This window comes from Chiloscyllium plagiosum, chromosome 11, assembly GCF_004010195.1.
Source record: "Chiloscyllium plagiosum isolate BGI_BamShark_2017 chromosome 11, ASM401019v2, whole genome shotgun sequence".
NCBI lineage: Eukaryota > Metazoa > Chordata > Chondrichthyes > Orectolobiformes > Hemiscylliidae > Chiloscyllium > Chiloscyllium plagiosum.
In genome coordinates, this window is record NC_057720.1 from 30,542,589 (window position 1) to 30,556,845 (window position 14,257).

Here is a 14,257-nt window from a genome sequence, read left to right on the forward strand (position 1 = left end):
GAAAAGCAGTGGACCAAAAGCACCAGTTGTTGTGGCATACCACTGGTCACAGATCTCCAGTCTGAAAAAAACTGCCCTGCATCACTACCCTCTGTCTTCTACCTTCGATTCAGTTCTGTATCCAAATGGCTAGTTCTCCCTGCATTCCATGTGGTGTAACCTTACTAACCAGTCCACCATGAGGAACCTTGTCAAACGCCTTACTGAAGTCCATATAGATCAATCTAACCACCACCCTTTGACAAACAAATGGTATCACCATCACTGAATCCAGCACAATCAACATCCCAGTGGTTACCATTGACCAGAAACTCAACTGGTCTCGCCACATGAACACAGTGGCTACAATAACAGATCAGAGGCCAGGAATACCACAACAAGTAACACATCTCCTGACTCCCCCAGGGACAGTCTACCATCCACAATACACAAGTCAGGACTGTGATGGAATACATTCCACTTGCCCAGATGAGTCCACTCTGTCCTGCCATCACAGTCATATTTGATTTAACTTAAATATTTACTAATCATGATTCCCTGCTGTTTATACTTGGCCATACAGATATTTTGTTTTTAATAATGAAAAATAAAAATTAAAAAAAATCAACAGTATCAAGCTTTTTTTGAAGAAAATAAATAAAACATTGAAGATATAAACAAATTGAAGATTTGACATTTATTTTAATGACTGGAAATAGTGATGATTTCCACTCACCAGTCAGCTTCCTTCCCTGCAGTTGTGCCTCACTGTGGTTTGTGGTGTTACTCTGCTACTAGTCTCATTTCAGGTTCAAAATCACACAACACCAGGTTATAGTCCAACAGGTTTAATTGGAAGCACGAGCTTTCAGAGCGCTGCTCCTTCATCAGGTGATTAGATTAGATTACGTACAGTGTGGAAACAGGCCCTTCGGCCCAACAAGTCCACACCACCCCGCCGAAGCGCAACCCACCCATACCCCTACCCCTACATTTACCCCTTACCTAACACTACGGGCAATTTAGCATGGCCAATTTACCTGACCTGCACATCTTTGGACTGTGGGAGGAAACCGGAGCAAACCCACGCAGACACAGGGAGAACGTGCAAACTCCACACAGTCAGTCGCCTGAGGCAGGAATTGAACCCGGGTCCCTGGCGCTGTGAGGCAGCAGTGCTAACCACTGTGCCACCGTGCCACCCACAAAAAAAGGTGGTTGTGCAGTATAAGATCAAAAGTCTCAGAATTTATAGCAGACGATTACAGTGTCATACAGTGATACTTCTTCTGCTATAAATTCTGTGTCTTATGAGTTCTTGCAGTAAACCGTAATTAAAGCACCTCTTCCCTACTTTGCACCGAATTTCCATTTTAAATCAAATTTCCAACTGTAGTCAGTCAATACTTCACTTTGTCTTTGGCTAACTCAGCTGAGGTCATACTGCTACATCCTCAAGACTAACTCTGCAGGAGTACTTTATATAAGTCCGCTTAGAGAACCTGGTGAACCATAGTACTTAACACTTCAGTTCGACAAAGGAATCGAGGTGGTTGAACTCGATCAGCCAGAATCAGTCAGCAATTACTGTTCAGCTATTTTACTTATTTACCCAACCTGGAAACTTAACTTCAAAACAACATACCAGTTGAGTTTTCACTTTAAATCAAATTTTCAAAAGTAAACGGTCAGCAGCTGACCCGGCGTCCAACCCACTAAACTGACATACCACACTGCTGCAGTCCCAATGCTAACCGGACTCCTACCTTCCACCATGCAGCCTGTCACATCATCTGGGTCAAGCTGCTTTCTTACTCCTTTATGTGACATCAGAACAATTTTGGCAAAACGAACAGTGGAGGAAATCCCTGAATGGGTTTCACACACCATTTTCAAAGCCCACACAATATAAACGGGCCCTGTGTCAAGACAGGAAAATTCAGCCTTTTTCTAAAACTTAGTTCTGGAATCTTCTCGGTTCATAAAACAAAAATCTCCTATGAAGGGATAGATCCTCTCAATCTATCCTATCACGTTTCCTCAGAATTTTATATATTTCAGTAGAATAATCTGTCATTCTAGAAACTCAAATGAACACAGACATTTTCCTCATAAAACAACCTGTTCTTTCCAGGAATCAGTGGACTGAACCTCCTCTGAAATGCCTTCAGTGGGAAGTGCATCCCTTCATAGACAACAACCTGAACCATCAAATGCATTTTGGAAACAGGAGCTGGCTCCCCTTTGTTCACTGAACCCCATCCCCCACCCATACACATTCAAATTGTCAAAAACTCCATCTCTTTCATATCAACTTGCCAACCCAATACAGCTCATAATTCCCAATGTCTACACCCAACCCAGTTACATTTGCCGAGATTTGCCCTACCGTTCCCACCCTGATGCTGGCATATCAGGTGAATAGTCACGGACCTTTCCACCTTCTTAAAGCCAGGGTGGATGGAACCCCACCCTACCCCCTCTGCCACCCAGGCATTACACCCTTCCCATGCGTTCCCTACAAATTCCTGCAGCACCCCATGCCCTTCACAATTGCATTGTGCTCTTACCCAGAGTCTGCAGTGCCCAGTCCCAAAGACTAACTTTCAAACTGCTGAGGTTCAGTATCGTGGCTTTAGCTACACTTGCCCCTTATCTGCTCCCACTCTAGCAACCCCCAGCAATAGGGTTTTGTGGACAGACCTAATAGACTGGAGAGTGGACCACTCCCCCGCTTGATAGGATCTGTCAACCCTGGCCAAGTAATGCCTGCTCTCTGACTTATGCCTATTCATTTCCCCATCTGCCATGCAGACTGACTGTTACAGAGCCCCTGGTCAGACCATGGCCCACTCCCTGGACTGCAGAAAATGAACCTCCAGACCAAGATTTGCAATTGGACATCCAACTGAGACCAATGCCCTGGAATGGACTGGAATGGTAGACTTCCTTGACTTACCGTGTCAGAGCCTCTCTGTCTGATGAATTCCCTGGAGGGACCCATCTATGAATACTCCACTTTGAGCCGGTTACATGGCTGCTAGCTTGCTGCATATGCACTGTGTTTGCCACATACGCTGCTGGAACGTGGACCAGGATGTGAGAATAACACATTACACCACTGTGGCTAGATGCGTACTCTCTAGACAGAGGACTGCTCAACAGCAAAGCAAGATGCCCGGCTGTATGACTGCAACATCTAGCACGGCCAGTCAAGGCTTATGAGCAAGCAGATATGTGCTAACTCAGCCAGCAAAAGGCTATGAGGTGTACTAAAATCCAGTCTCTTTACACAAAGTTTTCCCACTGCAGTGCAGGTCTGTACTTCCAGAGTGCAATGTGTTGCATAGAAGAAGTGCCAGAATGGTCATTTTGGGTGGTGGACGGCAGTTGCAAATGCCCATAGAGCTGGTGCCTGCGACTCATGCTTTGAGATGTTGAAGGGGCTGATGAAGGGCTTATGTCTGAAACGTTGATTCTCCTGCTCCTTGGATGCTGCCTGACCTCCTGTACTTTCCCAGCACCACACTCTTGACTCTGATCTCCCGCATCTGCAATCCTCACTTTCTCCTAGTGGAGGTGTTGGTGGCCAGTCTTGGAGTGGGAGGTGTTTTGGAGCAAGTGGTGAGCTGAATCTGCCAGGGACACACTCTGGTTTTGCTGTCAATATTTTAAATCTATACATGCACATGCTGTTTGCGAAAGAGTTCCAACTTTTTACTACTTTTCCTTTTAGTTCCAAAGCACTTTATTTGTAAAATGTGAGACAGTCCATTACAAAATATTTCAGGCTGAAAACTACAGTTAAGTGCAATAAAAATTCAACTTGTAAGCAGACAGCACGTTCTACTCTTAGGTGGCTCACTTCAATTGTAATACACTTGATAGTTAGAGTTATATTCAATGTCAGGCATATAGTCTGAGGGGTTCCTCACCTTTCTATAATAGTGAATTCCACAGATTCACTACTCTTTGAATGAAGAAGTCCTCTCTTATCTCAGTTCCAAATGGCTTACACCATATCCCAAGACTGCAATCAAGGGAAAACATCCTTCACGCACATAGCTGATAAGCAATCATCTCCCACAGTTCTGCTCTCGCCCTTTCTCTTTCCTCCCACAACGATAGGGATCTACTCGTCCTCAATTACCATCACACCAACCTCCACATCCAAAGTATTGTAAATCACCCTTCCCCTCATCTCCAACAGGATGCCACAACCAGACACATGTTCTGCATCCCCCATTCCCCTTCCCTTGTCAGCCTTCTGCAGGAACTGCTCCCTCCGGGACACCTTGGTCCACTTCTCTTCCATTCCCAACACCTCCCTACACCCCCATGGCACCTTCTCATGCAATTACCAAAGATATAACACTTGCCCCTTTACTTCCTTCCTCCTCACTACCCAAGGCTCCACACACACCTTCCAGATGAAGCAGCAACTATACTTCACTCAATCTAGTCCACTATATTCGCTGTTCACAATGTTATCTCCTCCACACAGGGGAGATAAAACAAAGGTTGGACAACCGCTCTGCAGAACATCTACATTCTCTCTGCAAAAATGACCCCAAGATTTCAGTTGCTTACTACTTAATTTTGTTGGTTTTTATTTTTGTTGTCACCTGTACTCAAGTGCAAAGGTACAGGAGTACAATGAAAACTGACAACAGATCATGTTCATGTGCCAACGTTTCTGTCTTGGGCTTGCTACACTGTTCCAGCTAGCTGTAGCACAAGCTCAAAATGCGACATCATCTTTTCCGCGTAGGAACCCTGCAACCCCTTGGATTCAATATGGGAGTTCAATAGAGCTCGATTCCATCCTTCCTTTTTGTTTTAAACCACCCCACACCCAATCCTGTTATGATCTGAGTTGCTTTCAGCACAGTGACCCATTCTCTGCTCCCCTCAGCTCTCATTATCACACATTCAGCTTCTCCTCAGTCGTGGCCTACCATTCATATTCCCATCGTTTAACTCTTTCATATCTCTCTCCGTGGACTCCATCTATCTGTACATTTCTCCCTTCCCCCTCCCTCCCCCAACCCTCCAACCTAGTCTGCAGCAATAAATACTACCTCTTCCAAGCTGCTATCAAGTTCTAATGAAGAGTCACCACACTCTGCTTTCACCCCACAGATGCTGGCAGACCAGGTGAGTTTCACCAGCAATTTTTGTTTTTGTTCCAGATTTCCAGCAGCTGCAGTTCTTTGTTTGAAGTTTGCACAGTTTTAACAGACCCTCACTCATCTTTCTGAATTCTAGTGAATGCAGGCATGATCAAACCAATCTCTCCTCATACGACAGTTCCAATAAGCTCCCTTGCACTCTCTTAGTGGAAAGAATATCCTTCCTTGGGTAGGAAGACCAAAACTGCATGCAATATTCAACATGTGGTCTTACCAATGCACTGTGTAACTCCAGTAAGGCATCACTACCTCTGAACTCCAGCCCTCTTGCAATGAAGGCCAATATATCATTTACCATCTCAAATTATTATTGCACCTGCCTGTCTACTTGCATTAACTGTTGTTCAAGGACAATTAGATCCCTTTTATACATTCATATTTCCCAATACAGCACAATTTAAATAATACTCTTCCTTTCTGTATTCACATCAAAATATTTTTAACCACTTAGTGCTGCACCTGCCATGCGTTTATCTGCTCACTCAAATTGTCTAAGCCACTTTGAAACCTCCTTACTTTCTCCTTTCAGTTCACAATCCCATCCAATTTTACATCATCAGCAAACTTGGAAACTTTGCATTTGATTCCCTCACCCAGGTCTATAATTACATATCATGAACAGCTGAGGCTCAAGGTGTGATTTTTGCTGTACCTCACTCATCACTGCCTACTACTAGGAAAAAGACTCATTGACTCCCACCCTGTTTCCTGTCTGTCAACCAATTCTTGAACCAAACCATATGCTTTAACTTTCCCCACTAGCCATTATAAAGGAAGCTTATAAAAAGCCTTCCGAAAATACAAATACATCACATCAACTGGTTCTCCCTTGTCTATTTCACCAGCTACATCCTCAAAGAACTCTAGAAGATCTAAGCATGATTTGTCTTTCATAAAGCAAAGGTGGCTTTGTACAATGCCATTAATGCTTTCCAAGTGCTCTGTTATCATTTTTTTTATATAATAGACTCTAGTATTTTCCTCCTACTGATGAAATATTTCCCAATTGTGACTCTGCGGCAGCTGCCCCAAGGTTTAGTATATCACTTAGTATGTAGTGCTGGACCTTATAATGAGCCTGCAACACTTAGTCAAGGACAATGACTCTATGACAATTCCTATACAAAAAGAATGTTGTGAAACTTGAAAGGGTTCAGAAAAGATTTACAAGAATGTTGCCATGATTGGAGGATTTGGGTTATAGGGAGAGGCTGAATAGGATTACTTTCCCTGGAGCACTGAAGGCTAATGGGTGACCACATAGAAGTTTATAAAATCATGAGGGCCATGGATAGGGTGAATAACCAAAGGTCTTTTTCCCAGGGTAGGGGAGTCCAAAACTAGACAGCATAGGTTTAAGGTGACAGGAGAAAGATTTAAAAGGGACCTTAGGGGCAACTTTTTCATGAAGAGGGTGGTGCACGTATGTAATGAGCTGCCAGAGGTGGTGGAGGCTGGTACAATTACAACATTGAAAAGGCATCTGGATGAGTATATGAATAGAAAGGGTTTACAGGAATATGGGCCAAATGCTGGCAAATGGTACTAGATCAGTTTAGGATATCTACTCAGCACGGATGAGTTGGACCAAAGGGCCTGTTTCTGTGCTGTACAATTGTGTGACAACCTTTTGCAATGGAAGACCAGCACATTTCAATCAAATCAAAGAATATTTACTGTGTTGGTGGATTGCCAATGCAATCTTTCAGTGGAAGGATGAGGTGGACCCTTCCTCACCAGAGATAGCTGTTTGCTTGAATAAACAGTAACTATTGAAAGACTGGCCAAGTGGACATGATGTAAGGCAAGGCTCTCTGTTCCAGGACTGTTCGTGCTTTGAGACATAGAACTGCAATATGATTGTCAGGTACAATCAGTAGGAGAAAACGACACAGTCCTTCGAAGATCATCAACAACCCGCACATTAATGTTAATGGTTGAAACGTGGAGATCTGAAAAAGGACAATTACAATGATGCAGAAGAATTAATGTTAGCTTAGGGGGTATATCTAGAAAATAACATTTTAAGCAACAGCAGTTCTGAATCTCCTTAGCCTCAGGTGCATAAACCACAAATATATGGACAAGGATGAAGAAACAGGAACTAGACACAGCTATATTCAGGGCAGTGCTTTTTGCTTATAGTAAAGTTCTCCCAAGGGTTAAGGCGGGAACATGTTGGCGGGATCGGGCATCTCAGAGAATGTGACAAGATTTTCAGGACCAGTAAGCATGCTTCAGGCTGTGAACTACAGATTACATTAATCCGTCTGAGGTTGTGAAATGCATTTATGAATATAAAGCTTTCTTTTCTTAGTTCTTTGTTTCCAAGTGCTTTATAACTCTAACAATACTTTGATTAAAATCGCTTACCAATGAATTTATGAGTTACCCCACCAAAGAAACTAATGATACACACCATTGTACAAAACTTCCAGGACTTGATTATCCTTCAATATGTTCAAAATGCTCATTGCCATGCCATTCTCTTGAACACAAATTGCACTAGAATTCTCTGACCTCATTACACTATACCCAATCATAAAAATAAGTGAGAAGTGACATTTCGGGCATAAGCCCTTCATTAGGAATGTTGATGAACATTCTGATGAAGGGCTTATGCCCGAAACGTCGATGCTCCTGTTCCTCGGATGCTGCCTGACATGCTGTGCTTTTCCAGCACTACACTTGCGACTCTGCTCTCCAGCATCTGCAGTCCTCACTTTCTCCTAATCATTAAAATAAGTCAACATTAACAATTCAATCCCAAACAAAATGACAAACTCACAGCACACATTCTTTCTTCAAAAGATGAATGTCAGAAATTCAACTCCAAAAACAATACTTTACGCATGTTCAGGACGTATCTTCAGGAACCTGTGCTAAGGTTTTTAATTAATCGAAAAAATAGAATGTGTGAATATTGGATATTTACCAACATATGCAAATATACACAATAAGTTGTAGATCATTCTAGCTCTTGAACCTGCTCTGTCATTCAATAAGATCATGACTCATCTGTCTGAGTTTCAAACCACACATTCCTACCTGACCCCAATAACCTCGGATTCCATTTCCTACCAAAAATCTGCCCACCTTTGTCTTAGAGGTAATCAATGACCTCCACAACCTTGAGCCAGAGGTCCAAACTTGCACAGTCCTCACAACGAAACTCTTTCCCTATCTCCGATCCAAAAGGAAAACCCCTAATTTTAAAGCAGCGGCCTTCCCCCAGTTTTGGATTGACAAAGACGAAGCGTCCTTTGCAGGTCTCCCCTTCTCAAGAGTATTTAAGATCTTACACACTTCAATTGAGCCAACCTGATCAAGTCAAGGATTTGAAATGAAGACAGGAAATGTTGGATGTATTCAGCAGGTTAGGCAGCAACTGAGTCAGCATCTCACCTTGGGAGCAAATGCGACACCAAAGGAGAAAAATGATACAATTATAAAACTTAACTACACATTTACATTTGCATTGTAGGGCTGTCGATGGGATTGGTAGTGAAGATATCCTCCTTGTTAACTAGGAGGCTCGTAATGATGCCCACCAATCAAATCTGCACTGTTGCTAAGTGCAGATTGTCATCCATTGACCTCATTTTGATCGCTTCAACCAGGCTGGGGAAACTGAGGCCAGGGAGTGCTCCATAAAACTGCTTCCCATTATTAACTTGTGTGGCATCTTTATTTTGTACTGAACACTTGCAACTTGTGGTTGAAGTTAAAAATCACAATATCAGGTTATAGTCCAACAGGTTTATTTTGAAGTACTAGCTTTTGGAGTGCTGCTCCTTTATCATGTAGCTATGGAGCAGGCTCATAAGACACAGAATTTATAGTAAAAAATCACAGTGTCATGCAACTGATATGACATATGGAACAAACCTAGACTGCTGTTAAGTCTTTCATCTTTTAGAATGGACTGCAGGTTTCGATTCATTAATATGTAAATCTCAGAACTTCATTCAAGTCACATTCTCAAGATAACTTAAGGTTTTATTAAAAACAGGTAACCTCTCAGCTCAGACAATGCATTAAAGGTGAAGTTAGAGTCTGTCTGTATCCCAATCTTCAGTCAAGTTGGTTCTATTCCCAAAGAAGGAATTTATAAAATGTCACATGGACTGACTGCCTGCACACAACCTGCAGGAGGTGCCAAACTAAAGCTAGTTTGATCATAATGTTTCCCAGGGACAATCACTGGGAATTCAACGTTAAATTATTGAAATGTCTTTTTAAAAATGCAAGAATTTAAAATGATTTAAAAGTTGATCATTTTTAAAGGTTTAACAATGAATTACATGTCCAAGTATTAAGTGTCAAGGAGCTTTATAAGCTTATTTAAAATCATGATAGAACACAGCTATATTTAAGCTGTGATAATAAAAGGGTGTATCTTCAGCTGGTAACAACCACGGTCAAGTGACGATCCACAGCCTTTAGCAACAACCCCTAGTCTGGAATCGTGCTCTCCCAGCCTTCCTTCCACGGTGGCCTACCAGCATTGGCGTAGCGACCTCCCGGCCTGTTGGAACGGCCTCCTCCTGTAGGGACCTTCCAGCATTGGCATGGCGGCTTCCCGGCCTCCTGCAATGACCTCCCAAGCATGCTGTGTAACTGGCATGGTGTGGATCCAGGACCTGGAAGCTAAGTGCCAACGTGGTCTGCTGCACCAAACTCTTTTCTGTAATGTTGGACATTTTATTTCTGTATCAAAATCTTGTAACAAAAGAAGAAGTGCCCAGATATCTAAATCGGCGCTGTGACTGGTGACATATAAACTTTTCACTATACTCATTGAGGGGTACACATGATAATAAAGGCTATTCTATTCAACACTGGGATGTGGCTTTATCTCAATGCACTCCTGACGCAAGGCTTTGCTGAGGCTTAGATCATTGCACCATGCTGTAGCAAAACATGCAAGTGACCACTGCAGCTATTCTTTGTTCAATCAGCAGAGAATACCATGGTTCCACTTCTTGTCCAACTGCACAACCACCTGAAGGAGCAGCATTCCAAAAGCTAGTGCTTCCAAATAAGCCTGTTGGACTATAACCTGGTGTTGTGTGATTTTTAAACTTTGTACACCCCAGTCCAACACCAGCACATCCACATCATGACTACCATCGATACCACTAAGTGCCGGCTTAAAGCGGAGAGGATCTCCAAGAAGATCGCACATATCGACACAGACATCAAGTTTCTACAGAAACGCAGGAAAGATCCAAAAGGATTGCGCATCATGAACCTACGACACAGACTACGTGGAGAGACTGCCACTACATGGAGAGAAACTCCTATCATCTCGTGCACCAACTCTACAGCAGGCGCCACAACCTTGTAATTAATATGGTGTCTACACTCTCAGCCTGCACTCATGATACAGCAGCACAGTTATGGAACATTGCCAAACAGGCAAGGTAACAAAACGACACCATGTATCTGCACACCAAGAACAAGAAACTGGAGAAACTTGGCATCATCACCAGCAGTAGCCAGGCCCACCCTGGCACGACAGTGGAAAACATTATCACTGCGGGGAAGTCGATCATCAACTTATCAGGCCACATCCTTCAACCGGAAGAGTTTGAGGTTCTTAGCAGGGTCTCAATTTCTGCCCCACCATCAAAATGGATGCCACTGGCCTTGCAGCAGACACTGAGGAATTCATCAGATGAATGAGACTCCGGGAATTCTTTCAAGATGCCAGCAGTGATCCCAATGAGCCCACTGAGGAACTAGAACAGTCATCACAGAGATTCACAGAGATCCATAGAGGAGCGACCAAAGAAGAAGGTGTCAACTTGGACCCCACCGGACGGCCGCTGCCCTGGGCTTGACATGAATGTTCAAATCATCAGTAAATATATAAATGCCAGATTCATTAGCCGCACCCACAGGGTAGAGCAAAACATCACCTGATCACAATGCAATGCCATCCATAACATTGTCACCAAACCAACAGACAAAGTAGGAGCCATCGTCATTCAGAACAGATCGGACCACTGCAAGGAAGTATACCGACAACAACCCGGAACACTACATGTAACTAACAACCCATCCAACCCAAGAGCACACCCATGAACTAAACACATTGATTAGCACTTTGGATCCAGTCCTTCAGAGTTCCCTGTGTGCCCGCATCCCACACACTTCTAAAGTTAGCGACTTCTACTACCTTCCGAAGATACACAAAGCAACACACCAGAACGCCCCATCATAACAGGTAATGGGGCCCTGTGTGAGAACCTCTCTTTATCACAATGGACGTTTCAGCACTCTACACCAGCATTCCCCACAATGATGGCAACACTACAGGTGACCTCATTGCACTATATACACACACACACACACGCACACACTCCTACAGACCCTCTTTCATAAGCTCACACATAAACTCCCACACACACCCTCTCACAGACTTATACCCCTTTACACACACAGACACTCACAACTCCCCCACCCCCTGACACACATATAAGTTTGCGGGGTGAATTTGTACTTGCAGAATTGCATTTTACTTTGCTTAAAAACTGCATGAATCCACGTAAGATTCTGTAAATCTGTTTTTTAGATTAGGATCAGTCAGACAGCCTCACACAGGGCACCTCACACCTTCAATACATTATCTGGGCTGACATGACACCAATCGTTAAAGTTCACTTGAGAATGTAACTTTTAAGAAAGGTTTTGCAACTTACATATGAAAGAACTGAAACCAACGTGGTCATTCTAAAAGATGAGACACTTAACAAACAATCCAAGTCTTTTTCAATATATAATTTCAGTTACATCACACTGTAAACCTTTGCTATAAACTCTGTGTCTTACGACCTTATACTCCACAACCACTTGATGAAGGAGCAGCGCTCAGAAAGCTAGTTGTACTATAACCTGGTGCTGTGTGATTTTTAACTTTGTACACCCCAGTCCAACACCAGCATGTCCAAATCTTGTTTATGTCTGGGGTCATACTAGGACTGGGCGGGGGCACTGGTCTGATGCGGGCCTGCACACTGTGACCCAGTGGGCCCACTTGACTTGCACCCGGCCTACCTTGACTTCCAGCTTCAAAACCTGCGAGAGCCATTGCTCCAAGAAGCTGACAAGCAAGCCTTCCTCCTCCTGTTCAGGAAGCTCCACCAAATGGATATTCTTCCGACGACCTCAATTTTTGGGTCATCGACCTAATCCTCCAAGGTCCGTACCTGCCATTTCAAGGCCTGGATCCCGACCTGCCAAGGATTCTGCCGCGGCCTATTGCTCTGCCCCCTCCCCCCGGCCACCGACACACTGCCCGAGCCTCTGGATCTCCTGGTCATGCCTCGGAGATCAATTCAAGCTTGGCCCGGGTCTCCTCCATTGACAAATCAATCACCTCTCGGAGTTTCACGAATTCCGAGATCAGGTTGTGCTCCATGGGGGAGTCCCCTGGGCAATCGCGGAGGCTGATGCTGCGGCCATGGGTGCGTCTGATGTTGTGAGGTGGGGGAGTTCCCTGCTTGATGTGATCCTCGCGTTCCCTTCCCTTTGATCATTTCTTAATAATTTCAAACTAATACTAGACAATTCTAGGGGTCAAAAAAAAGTTATTTCCAGCACATTAGGTGATGGGGGTGGGGGTTGGGATTGGGGTGGGGTGTCCCACATTGTCTGGGTGCTGGTGCAGAGCTCAGCAAGGCAAACATACTGGGTTGCCACCATCTTGAATCTCCCAGAGATGTATGTCTGAGGCCGCTATAAGGCTCTGGTCAGACAACATATGGTCATAGAGTCATAGAGATGTACTGCACGGAAACAGACCCTTCAGTCCAACTCGCCCATGCTGACCAGATATCCCAACCTAACCTAGTTCTATTTGCTAGTACTTGGCTCATATCCCTCTAAAACCTTCCTATTCAAATGCCAATCCAGATGCCTATTAAATGCTGTAATTGAACCATCCTCCACCACTTGCGCTGCAGCGCATTCCACACATGCACCACCCTTTGTGTGAAAAAGTTGCCCCTTAGGTCCCTTTTATATCTTTCCCCTCTTGCCCTAAACCTATGCCCTCTAGTTCTGGACTCCCCCACTCCCGGTGACACAGTGGTTAGCACTGCTGCCTCACAGCGCCAGGGACCCAGGTTCCATTCCAGCTTAGGGCGACTGTATGGAGTTTGCACATTCTCCCAGTGTCTGCGTGGGTTTCCTCCAGCTGATCCGGTTTTCACCCACAATCCAAAGATGTGCAGGCTAGGTGAATTGGCCAAGCTAAATTGCACTACCACCTTACCATGTGAAGGTTAGGTGCATTACTCAGGGGTAAATATAGAGTAATAGGGTAGGGGAATAGGTCTGGGTGGGTTACTCTTCGGAGTGTCGGTGTGGACTTGACTGACCTAACGGTCTGTTTCCACAGTGTAGGGATTCTACGTGTGATGTCTGAGGAGTCTGGGTCTATATGTGATGGAGTTTAGAAGGATGAGGGTGGATCTAATTGAAACTTACAGAATAGTGAATGGCCTGGACAGAGTAGACGCTGGGAAAGTGTTTCCATTGGTAGGAGAGACTAGGACCTGAGGGCACAGCCTTCGAGTAAAGGGAAGACCTTTTAGAATGGAGATAAGGAGAAACTTCAGCTAAAGAATGGAGAATCTATGGAATTCACTGCCACAGAAGGCTGTGGAGGCCAGGTCATTCAGTATGTTTAAGACTGATATAGATAGGTTCTTGATTATCAAGGGTTACAGGGAGAAAGCAGGAGAACGAGGTTGAGAAATTTATCAGCCATGATTGAATGGTGGAGCATACTCGATGGGCTGAATGGCCTAATTTCTGCTCCTGTGTCTTATGGTCTTATAATCAAACACCCCTCCCACCCACTTGTATGCCTTGTTCTATCACCCTACAATCTGTATATCTTTGTTCATTATGATCTGCCTGGATGGCATGCAAAACAAAATTTTTCACTGTACTTAGGTACATGTGACAACAATAAATCAAATCAAATTCTGTCAGGACACAGCACACGAAACCTTGCCCCCAGCAATGCCTGCCTGTCCCCCCCCCCCTCAAAAAACCAGATCCAACACCGCTCC

General features: G+C 44.1%; 1 protein-coding gene across 6 annotated transcripts in view; it reads right to left on the minus strand.

Annotated features, from left to right (window-relative positions):
* The window catches only part of zgc:114041 (uncharacterized protein LOC574425 homolog), a 38,088-nt gene that overhangs the window by 15,860 nt on the left and 7,971 nt on the right, over positions 1-14,257 (minus strand). Inside the window, exon 1 of one of the 6 annotated variants that reach the window (XM_043699003.1) lies at positions 6,849-7,060. The exons of 4 other annotated variants lie outside the window; for them this stretch is intronic. The gene's annotated coding sequence lies outside the window, so the exon portion shown is untranslated. Of the gene's footprint in view, positions 1-2,100; positions 2,146-6,848; positions 7,061-14,257 lie in introns of those variants that run through there. One more of the 6 variants, XM_043699005.1, reaches the window with a different exon arrangement.